General features: G+C 35.5%; 1 protein-coding gene across 2 annotated transcripts in view; it reads left to right on the forward strand.

The window, feature by feature from the left end:
* Positions 1-16,035, forward strand: part of LOC106056919 (centrosomal protein of 128 kDa-like) — a 107,272-nt gene that overhangs the window by 69,813 nt on the left and 21,424 nt on the right. The window lies entirely within an intron of this gene.

Raw genomic sequence — 16,035 nt, forward strand, 5'->3', positions numbered from 1 at the left:
TACTAGTTGTGTCACTACTGGCCCTGTCAAGATACTTGCTAATTTATATAGACCTACTAGTTGTGTCACTACTGGCCCTGTCAAGATACTTGCTAATTTATATAAGCCTACTAGTTGTGTCACTACTGGCCCTGTCAAGATACTTGCTAATTTATATAGACCTACTAGTTGTGTCACTACTGGCCCTGTCAAGATACTTGCTAATTTATATAAGCCTACTAGTTGTGTCACTACTGGCCCTGTCAAGATAATTGCTAATTTATATAGACCTACTAGTTGTGTCACTACTGGCCCTGTCAAGATACTTGCTAATTTATATAGACCTACTAGTTGTGTCACTACTGGCCCTGTCAAGATACTTGCTAATTTATATAAGCCTACTAGTTGTGTCACTACTGGCCCTGTCAAGATACTTGCTAATTTATATAGGCCTACTAGGTGTGTCACTACTGGCCCTGTCAAGATACTTGCTAATTTATATAGGCCTACTAGGTGTGTCACTACTGGCCCTGTCAAGATACTTGCTAATTTATATAGACCTACTAGGTGTGTCACTACTGGCCCTGTCAAGATACTTGCTAATTTATATAGGCCTACTGCTTGTGTCACTACTGGCCCTGTCAAGATACTTGCTAATTTATATAGGCCTACTGCTTGTGTCACTACTGGCCCTGTCAAGATACTTGCTTATTTATATAGACCTACTAGTTGTGTCACTACTGGCCCTGTCAAGATACTTGCTAATTTATATAGGCCTACTAGTTGTGTCACTCCTGGCCCTGTCAAGATACTTGCTAATTTATATAGACCTACTAGTTGTGTCACTACTGGCCCTGTCAAGATACTTGCTAATTTATATAGACCTACTAGTTGTGTCACTACTGGCCCTGTCAAGATACTTGCTAATTTATATAGGCCTACTAGTTGTGTCACTACTGGCCCTGTCAAGATAATTGCTAATTTATATAGACCTACTAGTTGTGTCACTACTGGCCCTGTCAAGATACTTGCTAATTTATATAGACCTACTAGTTGTGTCACTACTGGCCCTGTCAAGATACTTGCTAATTTATATAAGCCTACTAGTTGTGTCACTACTGGCCCTGTCAAGATACTTGCTAATTTATATAGACCTACTAGTTGTGTCACTACTGGCCCTGTCAAGATACTTGCTAATTTATATAAGCCTACTAGTTGTGTCACTACTGGCCCTGCTCTTGATGGCAGACATAATTTATGCCAACTAGAACTATATGATTGGGCCGGATAACACTTTAAATCTTATGTCGCGTGGCAAAAATGTTGTTTAAATACCGGTACAGCTCTGGATTTACGGCAGTGCATCTACCAAGGGCCTTATCTTCACAAACTCAAACAAATAGACTTTTTCAAAACTAAAATATGCGTATCAAAAAATTTTTTAAAAAGGAAAGTGAGATTAAATGTACAAGTAGGGCCTACTGTAATTCTTTCTTCTAAAATATAGCAAGCTTTTAGATCTAAGCATTTTTATTATTTAGTGGATCTTTATTAAAACTTCTGAGAGAATGTGGAGGCCTCTACAAAATCTTGCCCCGGGGCCTCCACATGTTTAAATCCGGTCCTGACTCTATGACATATATTTTATTGGGGGAAAAAAAGAAGTCACGTCGCCGTCATTTATATAACCCCAAAGATTTTTTTAACATTTTCTATGCCAATACCGCTTTAACTTTTTAAACTAATACATACCCATATTTTTCTTGTTATTATTATTAGCATTATCATTTTATATTGTGGTCGATGGGTTTAAGTTGAAGTTCATTGTTTTGCATCTAGTAAAGGAGAGTAATCTTTGAAGGATTACGGGCACGACATGGCCTAAATTGTGCCGATGTGCCAAAACTCAAAACTGAAACTCTTTATGATTCTTGCATATCTACGTGGTTTAGTCTCAGTACGTTGGAATATTCGCCAAAATGTCTACAATCACTTTATATAGCTGCCGTAACTAGAGATACAATCTACAAACAGCCAAATGCTAATGATGTACTTTCATTTCCTTACTTTAGATACGCTTTGTTTATTTCTTTCCGATGTATATAAAGGGAGGACTTCCCATGTATGGTCACGGTCTGACCAAGGTGAGAGACAGGAAAGGTATCGTACACATGACGAATGAACTCGTATGATAGAACTTTTTTTTTTAAGTGCGCATTTAGAAAAGTAGAACACACTGTAACAAGCCAGTACATCCGGATAATGTTCAATACAAATGTGTATCATTATTTGAAAGATGCTAACACTCTAACTATATGACTACAAAACCAAGGACAGCTGTGTTGACATAGAAACAAATTAAAAGAGAATTGTAGACATTCAAAACATTTTTTTTACGTTGTCATTGTTCTTGTGATTGGTGAGAAGAAATCCTAAACAGAATCACAGAGCATCTCTGTAGTGCCAAGAGTTTACCAATAAACTCTTAAATTAACTCTAAGAACATATCCGTCTCGCCAGTTCTGCGGACATTTCTGGAGTCAGCTCTATCTAGATCAGCTATGTAAAAAAAAAAATAATCTGGAATTTACTTGCTAAACAACTAGAGAATACGACAAACTCTGGAATCAACTCTGAGAATAACTTTGAGATCATTTTTGAGATAAACTTTGAGAGCAACTCTGAGATTAACTTTGAGATTTTTGTTTAAATTTAAATTTTGGTTTCCGCAATGTTCATGAGACTCCTGTTTCACTTTCGAACATAATAGACCTATTGTAGCCTAGATCTATATTGGTCTTTTTGTTTTCTCTTATCAAATCTTTAAGATTTTGACAGGCCTAAAGTAATACTGAAGATATTCAACAAATCTGTAAGTAAGCTGTTCTTGTATTTCTGATCTTATAATGTACAGACGTTCCTTATTAAAAAGAAGATAATTTTATCCTACGCTTATTTATGTATCAATTTATGTTTGTTCATAATATCAATTAATATAAATATTTACATAATAATGTGAGGGAGAATAAGAATAGAATTAGTACTCACAAATTTAGACATTTTTAAGTTGATCTAATGACTTGGAATAATTACTTGTACGTTTTAACTCCTTCTGAAAATCTGTGAGATTTAGTGATATCTTTAAAATCCTACTGGTTGAAAGATCATTTCAGATTGTGTCTACACTTTTGATCTTGTGCTGGACAAATCTCTCTTTCCACGTTTACAATAAAAGGAAATCGTTATAAATCTGTTCAAAGTGTTAGATCTAGATCTAAGTCTCTTGGCTCAGTGCTCGATAAGTAATTGTCCATAAGTTCGCGGAACGCGGCTCCCTTTTATAGCGGAAGATCTGATAGAGAAGGGCAGGCGAATCGTTGAAGCGTCACGTCCCTGCGTCGCCGATTCTCCCCCTTGTTTGTGGGTATGTGTGTTTTATTTGATGGTCTCTCTTGGCGCAAGGGACACAAGTCGCATGTCCTCATTCCACAGATGTCGACGGTATTGCGAATCTACATCTCAGATCTAGATCTATGTACCTAATGGCTTGAGGGATACAATTAAACAGTTATTGGCATCTTTAAGGAAGTCTGAGTTTCCATGACAGGAATTTAAAAAACTGTATTAAATGGGGAAGTGTTGAAGGTTACACCTGTATACACAGTGGCGTAGCCAGGTACATATGGGCCCGGCCCCTCCCTTACATTGAATAAAATAAAAATATATTTAACTATCAGGTATGCATAAGTACATTTTTCAAAAAAGGCATTCTTTTGTCGGTACTATCTTTTAGAAGTAATTATGAGTGATTATATTCAATTCACTTCTTAGACGCTTACTTAGACTTAAGTACCCCAGCGCCGTGTCAAGCAGAAATCGGTCTCAATGTTAATCATCACGTTTATATTCCTTTGTTTAATTGCTTTTTTTAAAATATCTGTGTTAGATATGTAATAACACTAAGTAAATTATTTAGGAATTAGATTTCAAGTGCCATTGTGGGCCTTTATTGATCGTTGGCCCTGGTTCATTGAACCCCTTCGCGCCATGGATGTTACGTCACTGTGTCTACACTGTAATGACACAAGATGCGTAGAAGAAGAGGTTAATCGGGTTTTTCCTAAGTGATGTGACGAGTAATAAAAGAGGAGGATTACGAACTAGAAGAGTGACAGACAATACGCTTAAGAGGACGACGCTAGGCTAGCGACGACAGAGGACTGTGCCCTTTTTATTGTTCATTAAATTGTTGAAGTTATCAGCCTGCGTTATCAAGTATATTCTTGATTCATTCTGTTGGTGTGTCTTCTATGAACTCGCATGCACCATTAACATATAGAATCATCAACAAAATAGACCATCAACTACACCTAACTTACTACGGGAACTGCCTGTCCCGCTGCACACCAGTGGCGTAGCAAAGTACGCATTGCCCGGGTTCAAATATGTAATGAGGCTCTCCCTTCCATAAAAAAAAACAATTTTAAAGCTGAGTGTGACGAATAAAATTAGAAATAAGGTCTAATAGTGTCAATTCAGTAACAACTTTGAGAAGCATGGACTAATAGTGTCAATCCAGTAACAATTTTTAGAAGCATGGACATATAGTGTATGTCTTCTTATAACTAGTAACTAGTAAGTAATACACTACTATCTTTCAATGGCCCTAGTGTGAACATTTTGTACTCGGCAAGTTCCAGCATTGTACAGTTTTAGAATCCTTCATGGATATTGACGTCTCTTACCATGTCAAAACAAATTTCTTTAGTCTTCACTTCAAGCTAGCTACTTTAGTCTGTGTCAAGAGGTCCATGTTTACACCGTGTCGGTTAAGTCAAAGCGACAGCGGTGCACCTACATTCTGGTGGTAGGCCTATTAATGGAAGGGTGCAGCCAGACGGTATCCGCTGAGTCACTAATAAGCACAACCCTCAACGAAAGTGTTCTTTAAAAATAACAGAATAGTGACATGACAGAAGAACAGTGAAATGACAGATGAAAAGTGAAATGACAGAAGAACAGTGAAATGACAGAAGAATAGTGAATTGACGGAACAAAGAAATGACAGACTAAAGAAATGACAGAAGAACACTGTGAAATGACGGAACGGAACAGAGATATGTCAGAAGAACAGTGAAATGTCAGAAGAGCAGTGAAAAAACAGTGAAATGACAGTGAAGCTACATATTTAAGTGTTTACTTACTTGTTTACTTAATTGTTTAATGATTGTTTACTTAGCTGATTGATATTTGAACATCAATTGACTTCCATTCATCTCATAATCATACCATAAAAAATGCTTAGGATTTACATCAAAATGTATTATAACTATTTTAAATAAAGTAAAGTTTCCCCTTTCAGATCTAGCGATCTATGGGGCAGATGATGTTAAGGTCATCTGTTTCTATGGCCAACAGTCAACGAGAAAGGGGGAGGGGGGTAATGTGGCCAGCACAACGACCAACGGCCTTTGCTTTCCACAACTCAAGTCAGGTAACCATTATAGTTGGTGGACTCAAGGTTGCCCTATTAACCAGCTTCCCCTTTAAAAAGAAAAAGATTCTTTGAAATTGAATATTAGGATTTCTAATTTTAACATAACTGATCCCATTACAGCTGACACCTGATGAGTGTGCTCTGTCAATTGTCTAGAAAGTACATTGCAGCCTTTGCGTCCCTAACAAATAGTATTATCCTTTAGTTGGTTTGCTATAACAAGAATAAACTTAGTCTGAACTACATCACGATTGAAACGGATACCTTTTCAAAACTTGATAAATATTCAGATTTGCAAACAGTGATAAGGTGTAGTCACTCTAGCCTACACTACAAGTCTCTTAAACAACAGTTATTTAAATCTGAGTTGTTCATACATATCTTACCAGCAGAGTGCGAAATATCCGGCATTCTATAGTATACCCGAAACGGTCAGGCAAAGTGAGAAATGGTTGCTTCATTTTTTATAGAATGTCTAGGGATTGTAAAGAATGACTACAATAAAGTGTTAAATGATGATTAAAGTATTTTATTAATAACATACATTTCTCGGAATACTATTTCTATTCGCCAGTAAACTAACTAATTTAGTCTTGTTCTTTAAAGTGTGGAGTATGTTTAATTACGACTGTCTAAGTGTGCATGCTTAGTACTATTTAAATGTACTAAGTAAAAAGTTGATACAAAAGATGTTTCCTATTGTGTTGTATAAAAGGCGAAAGAAAAAAGGTCTATTATGTAATCAAGGCAAATACAACTATGTTTGTTTGTTTGTTTTGTAAAATGTTTTACATGTTTCGGATGTTCCTTCAGAGTTGAAGATAGTTTATTTCCTAGTCCAAACCTCCCGCAGGACGACGGGGGATGGGAGCGGGCAGGATTTGAACCCTCGACCATCGATAAATCCGAACGACAGTCCAGCGCGCAAACCGCACGACCAGGCAGCCACTAGGAAGGAATCACTTGACTAGATATTGTTCAAGCTGATAACACGTATTGTTGTGATGATCGTGGAAAACGTTAATTGATCATGTTAAACAAGGCTTCAGTGCAATTTTTTTTTTGTCTGAAATATTGACACTTATTTGGCCATTGAAAACAAAAGTGCTTATAAACATAATAAATAATTTTACAGCCTTTGACTTTACAACATTTTTCATTAAATACTTTAAACGCCTAGTTTTTAACGTTCACTTTGTCTTGTTTTTTTATCTTCTGTCCTCCTTGTGTGAGCTTGCGCTCCCAGAGCTATATTTTTATATATTTTATTTTTATAGGCTAGTGCCAAACTTATTATTTGTACTTCCGCTTTTTGTGTATAAAAAGTGATGCCACGCTGTTTTTAAAACAGTTCAGTGTACAGTTGACCAGTGGTCAGTACCATATCTGTCTGTGTGACAGCTGAAGATCGTTGTGGTCTGTCATCTAATTATATCTTTATTCCTGTACCTGGGACGCCCTGCTATTGTTACTGCTTTTAGCTGCTTTTAACTGCTGCTTTTATCTGCTGCTGTTGAATATTACTGCTTATAGATCTAGCTGCTGTTTATAATTGCTGTTGTTAGATCTATTCTAATTCTAGGGAATCTAGGATCTAGTGTTATTTTGTTTCTGCTATTGATAGTTTTGTTATTGTTTCTGTAGATCTATTCTAGATCTAATTCTAGGGAAGCTAGTGTTACTTTGTTTCTGCTATTGGTAGTTTTGTTAGCCTACTGTTTCTGTAGATCTACTCTAGATCTAATTCTAGGGAAGCTTAAGCTAGTGTTATTTTGTTTCTTTATTATCGCCTTAGTATACTTAGTTATATTTATAGTCTGTTTCTCAGTTCTGTTCTTAGTGAATAGTAAGGTACTGAGCCTAAGGATAAGATATTCTTGTTTTAGTGTTAGTGTTATGAGTGTAATAGTAGGATATGGTAGATCTAGGTCTTGTGTAGTAGTTTTAGTGATTTAGTTAGATAGTTGTTTTGATCAGTTTGTGTCAGATAGTTGGTTTGGTTAGTTTGTTAGTGTTTGTAGTGGTGTAGATTTAGAGGGTAGTTTGTAGTGGTTTGTGTATATATTATATTTTATTATTATTTGATTCCATGTAAATAAAGTTTCATTTTGTTTATTTATACTAAACTAAAGTTTGTTATCTTGTTTCCATTTAAGTTAGTATAGTTAGTTGTCTGGTTACTTAGGTGACTCTAGCCCCTTGGTCGTAGACCGAGGTGCACAGATTGAGCCCACCCAGTAGCGCAAACATCTGCCTACTGTTAGTAAATTTTAATGTTGAGCAGCAGAGAATAGGCCCTCTCTCTCTCCCACTCACGCCTGCCTGACCTGCTCACACTTGGTGAGGTTTTATCTCTTTTATTGTCCTCCTATGGGTTTCAACGTGTCTGGTAAGTCTCAGTGGGTCTCATAGCGTTTTTTTTTCAACATTAGATAATGTGTAAGAACAAAGGAAACTTGGAAATGCAAAATAAATGCATAAAGATAGAATATGTAGATTGGTCTATGCTTTGTTGGCAGAGTCTTAAAATTATTCTTTCATTATATAAGTTGATTAGAACATTATTATATTGATTTTGTATTTAAGAAGAAACTAACAAAAAATATTAAAAACAAGAGCAGCAATTCAGAGTTAATGAATAACTCTGAGTTCTATTTTGATGTTGCGTGTAGACAGTTTTACCAGCTCAATTTTTCTGATTTTTTTTTCTCTGTCATTTGTCTTTGATAGAATTTCACTCTGATATTCTTTCTGAAAATATTGAAACCTGTCTTTTTACCTACCTGGGTGGACCAGTTTGGGGGCCGATTTTGAGTTTGTGTTTCCACACAAACTGTCTTTGTAACCTTGTTTTATTTATCGTTTTAGTCTACTTAGAAGAAACTAAAAAAAATTATTTCCTCATGTATAAAGCTATTTTAAAATACACTTTGTAGATTTACAAAAAAAATATTTGATTAATTTAAAGATAGTAAATATGAAAGTACAAGAAAAGGGACTCCAAAAACTATTAGTTAACCAAATAAAGCATCTGGACCTGATGGTATTCCAGCTAGATTACTCAAATAACTAAGCAATGAGCTAGCACAGTTTTCAAAATACTTTTTCAGGCATCTCTTAACCAGGGGACTGGAAAGAAGCTAATGTCACCCCCATTGTTTAAAAAAGGAGAAAAATCTGACCCAGGAAACTACAGAACAGTATCACTTACCAGCATCACATGTAAAATCTTAGAACACATAATATGTAGTAACATCATAAACCACTTAGACAAACATAATGTCCTTCCATAGCAACATTGCTTTAGGAAATATAGATCATATGAAACACAATAGGATTAATTGATGATTTTTCAAAAGGTTTAGATGAAAGTGAGCAAACAGATGCTATCTTACTAGTTTTTCCAAGGCTTTTGACAAAGTTTACCGCCATAGTTTGCTTTAAAAAATTAAAATATTTTGGCATTGATGGTCCACTGCATCAGTGGATTAAAGATTTTCTGATAGGGAGAAAACAAATAGCAATAATATATAGAACAATAAAAACAACACAAGATTCAGAAATTTTACAAAGAGAATTAGATGAATTACAGAAAAGGAAATCAAATTGGAGCATGTCTTTCCATCCAGAAAAATGTCAGTTATTAAGAGTAACAAAAAAACTAAAACAAATTAATTCCACTTATCTTATTCATGGTTAACCAGTAACACAGACTAAAAACGCAAAATACCTAGGTGTTATAATAAATGAAAAACTGTCATGGAATCCCCATATTGATGAAACTATCAAAACATCAAACAAAGCATTAGGATTTATTAAAAGAAATTTCTATAAATCAAATAAGAACATAAAACTAAAATGTTATTTAACCATGGTTAAGCCAATAATAGAATATTAGGGTCGTTGAAAGATAGTAGTGTATTACTTACTAGTTACTAGTTATAAGAAGACATACACAATATGTCCATGGGACCTCTCAACTTAGGAAAACATTAAGAAACAAAATACTGGGTATAAAAACATGGGGCTCTACAAAGGTAGTTTTAGTCTTCAGTAATTCTGTTGTTTATGTGTTGTTGTTGTTGTTTTAACTCATTTATATTTAATACATAAATATCTTTCTAAATTACTTTTTTTTTACTTTGCCAGACAAAAACTAGTCAATCTATAGAATGCCTAGGCAGAGTAGGAAATGGAGATTTATTTCATACTTTGCCTAAAAACGACCGGCATTCTATAGAATGCCTGTATTTCGCTCTTTGCCGGTAACATATACGTACGCGCGAGTTTACATATCTAGTTTGGTGTAATGTTTTTTCTTTTAAATATTTTGATGTATTTTGACGAAAACTATCTGTAGTAAACAAATAAACAAACAAATAATTGTATTTACGTGAAAAGTATTATTCTGTGTTCCCATTCTCGGATCAAGTTGAGACTTTGCACAATTATTCATTGTTCATGACACACAAACATTAGTCTCTAATAATTAGTTTTGTTTTAGATTGAAGTGTGCTAAGCTAAGGGGAGATAGTCTTTGGGTAGAGAATTAGGTCGTTCGCTAAAAAAAAATTAAACCATAACTATTTTACAACATAAAACTTTTTTAGTAGTACTTGTATGGCTCAGAGACCGACGTATAATATCAATAATAGAGGTTCGAGACCTCGATTTTTAATTCAGAATCGAACAAATTTCTTTAAATAGCTTTCTAAAAAGCGCACGGAAACCTCCCAGATACCCCCCCCCCCCCACTCCGTTTTTTCAACTGGTCCACAAAAGTGATTGGATCATAGCGCACGGAGCATGCTATAAGAATGAAAGTTGCACTTAAAAAATAATTTTAAAATTTCCTATCGCACAAATTCATTATTGTTAGTATAGTTCCATGGTCTAGATTACTCCAGAGCTGTAAAAAGTTAATCACATGATTGAGTCAAAGTAATTGATACAATATCACTCAATATATGCTTGTTTTTTTTTATTAAAGGTATTTCTATGTTTTGTTATTTTACCTCCTTCTACATCCAAAAATTCGTTTCATTTTTTTCCTTTCAATGAATACTACGGAACTTTAGATTATTACATCCAGGCCCAAACTTCCTGCACAAAGGCAGTGGGTTGCAGCGGTAGGGATTGAACTAACGACCATTGTAACAACAGTCCAAAGCGCATACCACACGACCATTCACATGTAAAATAAAAATCTTTTGATCTGTGGTATCCGACATTTTCACTAACATTTATAATCTATGCAAGTGACAACTGAAATATTTTATTTGTTTAAAAGAAACATCAGTTGTCAAGTTGATTACTGAAAGAACATCCTCCTGTGCGTTAGTTTACTTCCTGTATCGTCTGCAAAAAAAAAGCAACTCAATAGCTTGATGGGTAGGTCTAGATTTGTGTATGTGTGCGCACTAACATTAATTCGAGGCTGGTTGTTGATCAAATGATTTTTATGAACTTTAATTTTTTTTTTTACAATTGGTCACTGGGATGGCATAGCGTAGCCCGTCGTAAAAAAACTTCTGTCATAGGAAATGGTATCATAACTTCTAATGGGATTCTACAGTACCGAGTACATTGTTTGGTATATTGCTTATAAAAACAGTGTCGACTATCCTTCCTAGTGTGAGCAGGTCATGAGGCGCTACTGAGTGAGACCCTTTGTTATCTGCTCAACATTTATTCATTTAACAGTAGGCAGGTGGTAGCTCTACTGGGTGGGCCCAATCTGTGCACCTCGGTCTGCGACCAAGGGGCTAGAGTTGCCTAAGCGACCAGACAGCACAATTAAACTAAACTAAACTAAACTAGCTAACTAAAAGAAAAAACTAAAAGTAAAACAACCTACTAAATTTATAAAAAGAACTTATATACACTTTATTTACAACCAACTTACAAAGCAATAAAAATATAGGTGAATACGAAAATGAAAATAAACTTTACGGAAACAACTAAACCAAAACAACTATATAAACTTAGAAATAAACAAAAACTAAACAACTAATCAACCCTACTTAACTGAACCTAACAACTCCACTAACCAAAACCCTCTGCCGCCTCTGGATCTATGTTGCTAAATCTACATCTACAAGCACTAACAAACTAACTGTTACTAACTAAACCAACCATCAACTAAATTACCCCAACACTAAACCCAATAACATTTACAACAATAAAGCAGCTATTTGGCAGAACTACTGCAGGCAGAACTACAGCAGCAGTAAGCTACTAGCAGCAGACAGTACTACAGCAGAAAGTTATAAATAGCGGAAATTACAATATACTCAGCACTGAACTATATAAACTAAAAAGACACTAAATTAAATATTTAACTGGCCTATATAGTTTTACAAATTAAAATAAAGATAAAAATAGGTCAAAAATTAGATCTAGGAGCGCCAGCTCACACTAGTAATCAACAGAAACCGGATGGTTTTGTTATTGAATAATTCTTAATTTAACGCAGATAAAGCTATTGTCTGCCGGGACTCGATTTAAGTTCTCTTTCTGCCTGAACTTCTTTTTGTTAAAAAAAAAGTTCTCACAGATGAGTCAGCTTAACCATACAAAGCTCCGCACTCTCCCTTAATCTTTTGTTGTGTTTTGTTATTACAAGGTTTATATCAAGTCAGGATTGTGCGATTGGTTTAAGACATACCGAGAGATAGGCTTTGAGGCTGTTTTGATTGGTGCCAATGAGCTTACTAATGACTTAGAAGTTAACCCCGTGTTTTAACAGAAGAAAGAGAGAATGCTTATTTATGAATCTTCTCATTAACCCATTTCAGAACCCGAGACAGAGTTATGAACTTTTCCCACCAAGTTGTTGACAAGGTATTGCAGCATCTTCAACCAGGGTTTATGCAGTTCTTTGGATTTCTGTATAATTTTCAGAATATGGCAAAGGATAATATCAGAAAATGTTCAGCCGACTTTGAGATTGCTCTGACAAACATCTCAAAAGACAAAGATGATTTATGGATATATGCTTTCTGAAGAAATGGAGACAGTAAAGCCAATACTGCCTGCTCAGAAACAAATGCCCAAGGAACTGTTTGAATATCTTGCTTATAATGATAGTTCTACTGCATTCCCTAATTTGCTGATATATTTAAGATTATTGGTGACAATTCTAGTGACAGTCGCTTCTGGTGAAAGAAACTTTTTTCAAACTCAAATAAATCAAAACCTTAGGTCAGTAATTCATCAAGAACGATGTAACAATTGAGCACTTTTATCTATTGAATCTCCTATAAGCAGAGACTTACATTTTCTAACAGACTTTGCTAAGCAGAGACATAAATTTTCTAACAGACTTTGTTAAGAAGAAGGCAGGAAAGACCCAGTTTTAAATTATTCTGTGTCATTATATTATTAATGGTAATGATGTTTTGGAAAAATTAGTTTTTATACTTTGCTATTATAGCTTAGAGATTACAACAATTCGCTTGTGAAGTTATGCATCCATTAAATTGGGCGTCGCAATTCGTAAGGCCGGCCCTGAATAGATAACTATAAAACCTTCTATTTTCATACGCGATTCACTGACTCGGCGACTAGTGACTATTGTGTTGGCTTGAGGAGACTTGAAGCCTAGAGCTCGAATTTAGGTATTTCAACTTTTTTTAAATAAATGCATTTAAAAAGCAATCACGGTAACATTTACCTTCCCCATTCTGTCTCCCCCCTCCCCTTTCCAACTGGTCCAATCAAGTGATATCTTGATAGTGATATCAATCTTAGCGTATTGAGAAAACAAATGACATGAAATTGCGCTAAACAAAAACAATTGGTAAAAATATTGCTAATCACACAGATTTAATATTGTTAGTCTAAAATAAATCTATTACCAATTTAATTACATGACTGATCCAAACTGATTGATACAATTACACCACGTCTAAGCAGAGACGGAAGTCCAGAGCGCATAGAAGGCAGATGTTTATCTTAGCCTACAAAAACTTTACCTACAAAATATTGTTATAAACCTGGTGGTGGCACAGATGGGGGTAGTGGTGTGAGTGTAGTCAGCCGACGCAAATCGCCCCAGGCCAGCGCTAGACGAGCGGTCAACCGTGACGAGTTACGACGATCGGCCGAAACGAGTTAACAACATGAAGGTTCGAGTAGGATCGGCGTCGTGAACAGAGCTCAGGAGCGTCCCAGAATGGTCGAGCGACGTTCTGTCCGGTTCTAGAAGGCCAGTAGGGACCCTATATAAAGAGCGGAGGTGTCGCAGTCAAGACGGTTCAGAAAGCGGGTTCACGGCAGGGGTTCAGAGCCCGGTTCACTACAGTCCGGTCGACTACAGCACAGTTCAGCGGTGTGGTTCTGTACGGAGCATTACGACGGTTCAGTGCGGAGTACTGTCAAGTACAGTTGAGACGGCTGGCGTCTTGATCTTGGTCTGCGATCGAGTCCGACACAACGAGCCTAGTGTGTGAAGTCAGTCCTGAACTGTTGAACCCAGTGCAAGCCCGGAACGAGACGGAGAGGCCAGTGCAAGAGTTGATACTACGGAACGGTGTTATCGGAGAGATATTTGCACAGTGTACGTGTTGCCAATTGTACAGTATTGGCTGTTATTTATTCAACTATTAAATGTGTTACGTTACTTTGGAGCCCTGAGTTGTCAAGTTCTTTACGTTGGTGGTGTATGGTGCAGTTTGCAGAGAGCCTGGATAGTGAGATTCGTAACAATATGTTGGTATTCGGATGCTCGCTGTGCAGTATATAAAAAAATAACTTATAAATCTTAAATTTACAAAGAATAAAATTTTACCTTAGATTGATAAAATATTCAATCTCAGTCTTTGGTACAATTCACTTTATGAAAATATTGTTTTCCTGTCAGAGACGTACCTGCCTATATTGCTTTTAATGTAGACTTTCTTGCAACACATGACACAGTAAAACAAAGATTTATTTTGTTTAGGTTTCTGGAATAGTTCCAGATGTTTTAAAAAAATGTAACCAAATTTCCGTTACGAAAAGCTGAACTTTTGAAAAACTAATAGTACACATAAAACAAGAAAACGCTTTCTGTAGGAAGTAGACTTATACCTGATATATATATACGCAAGGGAATCTAATCAAAGAACACATCAAAAAGTTTACGTTTGACGTTTATAGTGGTGTAACGTGCCCTGCACATGTATGAGAGTTACATCATCGATACTCTTTTTATTCGAAATGATTACGAATATGTCAATGTATGTAAACACACACACACACACACATGTTGAGGCATACACATTATATGGAGCTAGGGGATGGTGGTGGGATCAGATGGAGAGTTAAATACACCTTCCAGGTAACAGATGGCCTGTTCAACTTAATAAAGTAACCTGATAGCGAACGTGACGGTACCATAATTAAAGCAGGCGGACCTGGACAACACGCGTTGTGTTCCTGGCAGTTTTTAACCTCCTGATCACTCGTGCGTTGAGGACGGTTTCAAAAACAAAACAAAACAAGAAACACAAAAAATAGTCAAAGATTTTCCACGTCAGGAAGAGGAACACGGTGTAGAGGAAAGAAGCAAAATACAAAAAAAAATACTTTTTAAAACAACAAAGCTTGTACTAAGTATAATTCTCAAACTGGTCCACAAAAGTGATTGGACCATGTTGCATTGAGCATGCTACAATCTTGAAAGTTGCGCTAAACAAAACAATAAATTTAACAAATTTCCAATCACACAAATTTTTATTGTCAGTCTAGTTGTATTAAAACTTAATTTCACGATTAATTCAAAATATTTGAATCGATTTCATTAGGTAGGCCTATATGCTTTATGAAATTATTTTACTTGTTTATAAATCTTAAGTAGATTGCTAAATGCCTGGTCGTGCGGTATGCGCGCTGGACTTTCGTTCAGTCGTCTCGATGGTCTTGGGTTCTTACCCTGCCCGCTCCCATCCCCCGTTGTCTTGCTGGAAGTTTGGATTAGGAAGTAGATTATCTTCAACTCTGAAGGAACATCCGAAACATGTTAAAAAAAAAAAATTAAAAAATTTACAAACAGATGTAAAAAATTCATGGGAAGGAGGGGACAATCTTTAAATTTTTTAAATCATTTTTTTAAATCAATTACTTCCCTTTTTTTTCAAATTTATCTTTTAAAAGTTTAGTAGACCTATTAGTTGAGCAGCGTTGTTGAGCTTGCTGAGAAGACTATATATATATCTGTTTGTAAATTTTTTAATTTTTTTTTTTACAAGAAATGTAAGAGTGCACGTGAATGAAAGAAATGTAACGTTATTTATTTCCCACAATCTCAGCCATTGAAATTATACACGAACATACATTTATAAAAATAAAACCTGCAATTTTATATGCAATAAATCTAAAGAAACAAAATATATTATATTTGTTTTATTTAGCACTTGTTTCATTTTGAACAATATAAACCCTCCACCTCAGGAGCTCCTTGCACTAGAGAAATGTTTTCAAATTCCAGTAGGCCCCTACCCAATCAATACCTAATTATTTTGATTATCAATACAAACTAGCGAAATCTGCACACACAAAAATTAAAGATAAAAAAA

The sequence above is a fragment of the Biomphalaria glabrata genome, chromosome 3 (genome assembly GCF_947242115.1).
Source record: "Biomphalaria glabrata chromosome 3, xgBioGlab47.1, whole genome shotgun sequence".
In the NCBI taxonomy this organism is placed as follows: Eukaryota; Metazoa; Mollusca; class Gastropoda; family Planorbidae; genus Biomphalaria; species Biomphalaria glabrata.